Here is an 8,042-nt window from a genome sequence, read left to right on the forward strand (position 1 = left end):
ATTGTTAATTTTACAGTGCCCAAAAGTGTACTAGGCATTGTACAAATCAAACAGCCACTTCCTGGAAGACCTTACAGCCACATGTTTAATGTGACGCCATTAGACAGGGAAGGAAACAGCAGAGAAGGGAAGGCGCTGAGGAAGGACAGTGATTGCATCAAGGAGATCATGTAATTATTCATTTTATGTATGGTGCTGTCTGGCTGAATGCGATTCATAAATTTTAAAGCCAGAAGGAACCACCAGATCATCTTCTAGGCAGACTTTCTGTACATCAGTGGCCATAGAATTTTACCCTCTCTGTCCTGTATTAAGCCTAATGAATTATATTTGACTAAAGAACTTCCAAAAAGTCTTGAATTTGTCCTATTCCCCTTTAGTGGCCAGTCCACAAAGAGGCTGACAGCCTACTATTGCTCCTATTAATGGAGCTTCTCCTTTAGCTGAAGTGATAGAAGATTATGCTTTAATTGTGGGCACTGTCAGATGCCCTGGCCAGGATTGGATGAATTAGAAACAAATGGGGCTCTCTCCCACAAGAAGGCAAGGAGCAAGACCAACCCATACAATAAAAATAAAGAGAAGATACCCTGTTGTCCAGCAGAGTCCGCCCAAATGGTGTTCTTCCCATTACTGTCTGGAAGTGCCAAGGGAGCAGAAGAGGGAGCAGGTGACTTTCCACCTCCATTGTCCAAATCCAAAAAGGGAAAGATGTGGCTTCAGCCCTTTTTCTCCTGCTATGGCTCTGTGGTGCCCAAATGACTGTTGGGTTGCCATCGGGTGGATGAGTTTGTTGTTTCTGACAAAAACCTCTTTAAGAAAGAGTTTGGGAACAAAAAGGCCCAAAAATAAAATAAAGAGGAAGTTGGAAGTCGATCCCAAAGGAGAGTTTCTTCTTTTTTAACACAGCAAGTATGTAAGATACAGAGGAAAGAAAGGCTAACCTTCTTAGTTCTCATCAGTGTTATAGAAGAGCTGCTTATGCCAACAAGAAAGGTCAAGTCAGCACTTTCATTAGAAAGCCTGGATAGGAGGGAGGGGGTGTTGGTTCTTTGGTTTTTAAATTGCACAATTTGGAAAATGTGGCTTAAGCTGATTTTGAAAGAAAGGAAGAAAGAATCGTAAATGGGGATTTTTACATACATGGCACCTGCAACAAAAGAAATGAAGCTTGATCAATGTATAGATACAAATAATCCAAGTAGATTGGATTTAAAATGTAAATCGGGCAAGTCATTCATACATAATCCTGATCACTTACCTGAACAGCTCCCTTTAACCTCTCCTTCCCCACGCATCCACAGATCAAACTACTCAAGATTTGTAACATATTCTGCACCTTTTTTCTATCAATATTATTTTCGATATCACACAGACCATATTGTCTAACCACATCCCAGACCAGCTCCAATGGAAGAATTTGAAAAATTGCCCAACCATATAATTACCTGATGAACTCACTCTAGCCCTTTGGGAACATAGCATGTTTATCAATAATCACCCAGGGCCACCTTCTACCTTAATTGACCTCCATTCAGCACTAGTAAGCATCTGTTCAGCTTCAGGTTGCCAGGATGTGAGGCTAGAATATGACCCACTGAGCATGATGGCTCCTGTAGTTTTTACATGTAGCACAGCAACTGGATTCTTGTGTGTGTATACACACACACACACACAGACATTCCCATCCAACTTCATTTTAAGACACCATTTTCATCAACATGTCTTCTCCCTCATCATCAGGCTAGCTGAATACATCAGACTAGCTTTGCTAAATAGAAAGCATACTGTGTGCAGTCCTGCAAGTATATACACAGAGCGTGGCAGTGTTGTTTGGTAGATACAGCAGGAATATGGAAGTCGAGATCACAAGTTCTGTTCCTGGCTCTGCTGATGACTCACTGTGTGAGCTGAGGCTAGTCACTTGAACTCTCTGCACCTCCAGTTTGTCCATTTTATAGATGGGTAATCAGAAGATATTAAGTACCTACCTCACAAGGGAGTCATTATGCCATCAGATATGTATGGTCCCACTCCTGCAATCGGATCTGACCCTTGTGATTGAACCAAGCTCCACTGACTTCCATGGGACTTTGTGCCGATGTGAGGATGTGCCTGCAAGAAGCCAGTTCCTATGGGAGGGAGGGAGGGAGGGAGAGAGAGAGAATTAGTGAAGGTTTGCTCAATGTATAACGTTCCTGGAATGCATGTTATAATTGCTATAACAGATCTGTCCTGAGAGAACAGACTAACATTTCTGGAGCTGTTCTGGTGGCTGAGGTGAATAACACACATTTTATTGTTTCCCATAAAATACTCCTTTATCTTTAAAAAACAGAAACGAGGAAATTAAACACAGAAAAAACACCTTATGTTATTACGAAACAGAGGCAACTGTTGGAACCCAGGAAATTCACAATTAGGGTTGGAATTCCAGGCTTCCCTGGAATCATCCAGCCCAGTTATTGGAGGTGGTCTTTGAACAGAGAGGATTTGATGAAATATGTGGGGAGGAGCGTGATTTCACCCTTATCTCTGAATTCCTTGACTTGCATTATTCACGTCAATAAAGCTACTTCAACAGCGGTAGGCTTTGCAAACTGAAATGGCTCCTCATTTGCCTCACAGAAGATTTCAAAATGTTGGTGTTCAACAAGGTGTTTAATAGGTTGGGACCTAGTTACCTTAGAGACCACTGTTACTTCCTGTCATAAATATAAAGGGAAGGGTAAACCCCTTTGAAATCCCTCCTGGCCAGGGGAAAGCTCCTCTCACCTGTAAAGGGTTAAGAAGCTAAAGGTAACCTCGCTGGCACCTGACCAAAATGACCAATGAGGAGACAAGATACTTTCAAAAGCTGGGAGGAGGGAGAAAAACAAAGAGTCTGTGTCTGTCTGTGTGATGCTTTTGCTGGGGACAGAACAGGAATGGAGTCTTAGAACTTAGTAAGTAATCTAGCTAGGTATGTGTTAGATTATGATTTCTTTAAATGGCTGAGAACATAGCTGTGCTGAATAGAATGAATATTCCTGTCTGTGTGTCTTTTTTGTAACTTAAGGTTTTGCCTAGAGGGATTCTCTATGTTTTGAATCTAATTACCCTGTAAGGTATCTACCATCCTGATTTTACAGAGGTGATTCCTTTTTACTTCTATTAAAAGCCTTCTTGTAAGAAAACTGAATGCTTTTTCATTGTTCTAAGAGCCAAGGGTTTGGGTCTGTGGTCACCTATGCAAATTGGTGAGGATTTTTACCAAACCTTCCCCAGGAAGTGGGGTGCAAGTGTTGGGAGGATTGGGGGGGGGGGAAGACGTGTCCAAACCACGTTTTTTCAGGAACCCAGATAAAGTTTGGTGGTGGCAGTGGAAGTCCAGGGGCAAAGGGTAAAATAGTTTGTACCTTGGGGAAGTTTTAACCTAAGCTGGTAAAAGTAAGCTTAGGAGGTTTTCAGGCAGGTCCCCACATCTACACCCTAAAGTTCAGAGTGGGGAAGGAACCTTGACACTTCCCAAGCCAGCTATGTTCCATAGGGACAATACAGCTGAACAAACCAGGTTCTCACTATCAGGCTCTGGGGAGAGAGCAGTTTTGGCAGTAGACCCAACTGGGAAACTCTGCATCAGCAGGGATCAGGAGGAGGCCAAGTATAATGAAGGTGCAACACTCACCTTTTCAATAAAACCCTCCCCTGAAATAATGCTCTTAAATAAAAAATTGAAGCCCCGGTGGACCCAGAGAAGAAAACAGCTTTTATTCTGTCTTTTGTGCCTCTTTGTTTCATCCAGTGCTCATGTACCAGGGTGATAAGTGTTATAAAATGCAGCCGATGCTTTCTGCCTGGCTTAGACTGTTGTTAGCCCATCTAGCCTATGCGTCAATCCCTTCAGTGGCTCTCCATCCTCATCAGTTCCCAATGTAAGGCCTTGGTCCTAATCTTTAAAGCAATTAATGGACCAAGCCCCAGCTACACTGAAGACTGAATTTCAATCTATGAGCTGCCAAGGTGTCTGTACTTCTCTGGGCCAAAGCAGATCACAAAGCCCAGCGTATAGCTCTTGAGAGCTGTGGACAGAGTGTAGTCAGCTAAAGGGATCTGGCTGTGGAAAGAATTCCCATAAGAGATTAGGTGAACCCAGAGTCTGACTGTCTTTAGAGAGCACTTCAAAACTTTCCTCTTTAACAAAGCCTCTCCAGCATAGCAAAAAAACTGACAGACGAAAAAGCCAGACAAACAAGATCACCCTCCTACCCAAGCAAAGATTTTTACCCATTCAAGAAGACACTGCAGAAACTCCCACAAGCTCACTAGGGATTTTACTATTGCTTGTGGAGTTCTTGTGGAAGGTTCTCAGATATCATGAGGATGTGCAGGAGTATAAAACCTGAAGACAGATAGTTTTGTGCAATCTGATGTATTGTGGTCTTTATGCTGTGTACTGTGATTGCATGTACAATTAATTGTGGATGAAATATTGTATCTACTAAAACGAAAATTCAAGACTGGATGTTTTTCTACAAAGGTATGCTCTAGGAATTATCTTGGGGGAAGTTCCAGGGGATATGCAGGAGGGCAGAGTAGGTGATCATAATGGTCCCAGCTGGCCTTAGCATCTATGAAAAGCTGGGGTGAAGCTCTTTTAAAAATTGAAGTGTGTCTCTTTGAACAGCACCAAGCACACTGTCAGCACTCAATTAATTACCGTAACAGCATGTGGCTAAATCCCAGAGCTTTACACGGAAAAAGTGCCTTCCTGTCATAGGTGCATGTTCTCTCCTGCAGTTTTTGCATGTTGTACAGCAACTGGATTCTTGCATATATATATAGAGAGAGAGATTACAGCTAGTTGCATTATATATATATATGCATGCACAAGAATCCAGTTGCTGTGCAACATGCAAAAACTGCAGGAGAGAACATGCACCTATGACAGGCAGGCACTTTTTCCGTGTAAAGCTCTGGGATTTAGCCACACCTTGTTACGGTAATTAATTGAGTGCTGACAGTGTGCTTGGTGCTGTTCAAAGAGAGACACTCCAATTTGTAAATATACAGATATATATATAGATATATACCCCTCCAAGCTCATTTTCAGACACCATTTTCCATCTGGGGATCATTTTCATGAACATGTCTTCTTCCTCCATAATCCCATTAAAAAGAATTAGGAATGAACAAGAAATTTGTTTAATCATCTTGCATGAGATCAGCTGAATTCTAATGCTGTTTGATTACAGCTAGTCACAGAAATGTCAAGTGCATTTCCATTTAAAGTGCTTGCTTAAACAGCCGTGTAAATGGGGAACACCCGAAAATCAGCATATATCGTGAGAGATTTGAGCTTCCTTATGGCACAGACTTGTTTTAATCCACTCTCTTGCTTTTTAAAATAATGCATTTTCCCAGCATATCATTTCCCTAAATGAATATGATACATCACCGCTGCAGATTCACTCATGGGCCCCATTAATAAAGGCAGGGGATTCTCAGCAGCTTTTCTCACTGGGAAGGTGGTATCTTACTGTCTGCCTTTGTAATGAATCTGATGCTCTTCTGGTTGAGCCTATCCCACAGGTCCTGCTCCCCCTGTCAATTTTGATTGGAGGTTTTCATTGCATAGGTAGTGGCACCATGTTGGAGAATAAATAATGCACTATTCTTTTTCCTGAGTAAGTAGCTATTCATTTCAACTACAGTAAAAGTGTTTGACTGGAAATAGGTTTCCATTGTTGTATGCGAGGCATTTCAAAAGAAGTGGCTATCTCCTAATCTTCCATCCCACTGTGTCATCCGCTATGACATATTATGGGGCTTTTTTTTTAAATGGTCTCCAATTTTGTGCCTGCAGTTTTGCACGCTCATTGGTGGGGCAAAGAGCTAGGGCTTGTTGAAAATTTTCCATCAAAACTTTTGTGATAGCAACTATGGTTGTAGAATAGCCTAAAATATTCATGTAAAGTGTTTTACTTTCAGAACACTGAACACCCCCACCAAAATTTATTTTTAATTGTTTTTGGCTGAAATTTGAGTTTTTGGTACCAAAAATATTTGGTTTTCATTTCTTCAATGACAACTCAATTTTCTGGTGAAAAGATTCATGAAAACAAAATGTTTTATTGTTGAAGTTTTCCATGGGGGAGGATCATTTTCTAAATAGATCTGGAAATGACAGACATTAGACCTTATCGGGGCTGGGATTTTCAAAAGACCCTAAGGGAGTCAGGCATCCAAGTCAACGAGAGTTGGGCACTTGTCACAGATCTTGTTGAGTGCTCCTTTTGGCCACTCAGCCTGCTGTAAAGGGCTCCACCTCACTGGGCCACAGGTGCTTTAAGCCCCTTGTGTCTGAACCAAGTCCAGGTACTGCTTCTTGTTTGGGATTCCTATGCAGACTCTCAGGGTTAGATCCTCTGTCTAGCACTCCTCCTGGGAGCTGAGACCTCACAGCCCAACTGCTCAGACCCTGGGACTAGTGCTGGCCCTTCAGACCCCTCCATAGCTTAAATGCATCCTCTCCTAGAGCTTCACCTGTGTGGGTGTTCCGTGGCCACATGTTAATTCTTCAAGGGCAAATCATTGCTAGAACACGTACAAAGCACAGACACTTTGCACAGTATCCTACCACCATTAATCTTTAATCGCATGAGAAATTCATAGATCTATATTTAAAAAAAACACTGCACACATTTCCTTTCCTTCATTTCCTCACCACTCCAGAGTGTTCTTCAGGCTGCTGTCAGAGTTCTCTAGGATCATCCAGGATGCTTCTGTTGCAACGTGTGGCTTGTCTTCTCAGTCATGGAGTCCCTCTCTGTCTGCATCAATTGCTTTGACCTTGGGTGAACCCACAGATAAAACACCCTCTCAGTGCCTACAAAAGCATACACCTCTCTTCTCCTCCTGTCCAAAGCTTCTTGGGTGGTTCTCTGCTTCTCACAATTTATATATCCCACCATCAGCACCTGGTTCCTTCCAAATGCCAGCCAACTCCTTACACACCTGTTGACTAGTCAGAGTATAGTCATTAAGGGTAACTACTCTCCATTGTATCTTGTCTGGAAGAGCCATGATTACAGGTTTGTCAGCAATGGTGGATACATATAGACATGGAAGCATTCCATGATACAACAATTTTCATAAGAACAACTTCAGAACGTCAACCAGAATTCATAAATCGTACAGATAGATTCTCCAAATCACCAAAGCACCTGGCTCCTTTAGTCTTTTTTTAGGCAACGTTGCTGTAGCCGTGTTGGTCCCAGGATATTAGAGAGGTCTGAAGAAGAGCTCTGTGTAAGCTTGTCTCTCTTACCAACAGAAGTTGGTCCAATAAGAGATATTACCTCACTCACCTTGTCTCTTTGGTCTTCTTTGACAATCTCAGCCTGGGCCCTCAAATCACATGTGCAGCACTCTTGTTGTAATTAATCTAATCCACATTTTGCCACTCATAACTGATTTTGCTGGACACAAAATTGCAGATGCAAAATTACTGGTTTGACAGAGGACTCTTTAAAAATAAGGCCCTATACATTGAACCTATGTATTATTTAGACCATGAAGTAGGAGGTCATTAAAGATTTGGAGGAACAGATAAGAGATAAGTTACCTAGATTTGAGACATTTATCTCTAAAGCTTCACTGAGGCCCGGTCTACACTACAAATTTATGTCAGAATAACTATATCACTCTGGCGTGTGGAAAATCCACACCCCTGAGCTATGCAGTTATACTGACCTAACTCCCAGTGTAGACAGTGTTGTGTCGATGGGAGGGCTTCTCCTATTAACATAGCTACCGCCTCTTGGGGCGGTGAAGTACCTGCGCCACCGGGAGAAGCTCTCCCCTTGGCGTAGGTAGCATCTTCGCTAAGTGCTACAGCAGCTCAGCTTCAGGTCTGTAAGTATAGACAAGCCCTGAGTCTGTTTGGTCTTGAATCCCATGGAAACAAGCTCCCCAGTGAGACTCACAAGTACCTTTCAATGTAAACCACCTTGAAAGTATTTCAGAAATGGCATCTCTTATGATGGTACTTCCACTTCCTC

The 8,042-nt window shown here is 42.3% G+C and overlaps 1 long non-coding RNA gene across 1 annotated transcript; it reads right to left on the reverse strand.

The window, feature by feature from the left end:
- Positions 1–914: 914 nt before the first annotated feature.
- Positions 915–7,523, reverse strand: LOC140910246 (uncharacterized). The gene is made up of 3 exons (XR_012158496.1): positions 6,707–7,523; positions 1,992–2,132; positions 915–1,150 (listed from the first exon to the last, which is right to left on the reverse strand). It is a non-coding gene; the product is annotated as an uncharacterized lncRNA (long non-coding RNA).
- Positions 7,524–8,042: the final 519 nt, after the last annotated feature.

This window comes from Lepidochelys kempii, chromosome 4 (assembly GCF_965140265.1).
Source record: "Lepidochelys kempii isolate rLepKem1 chromosome 4, rLepKem1.hap2, whole genome shotgun sequence".
NCBI classification, from domain to species: Eukaryota; Metazoa; Chordata; order Testudines; family Cheloniidae; genus Lepidochelys; species Lepidochelys kempii.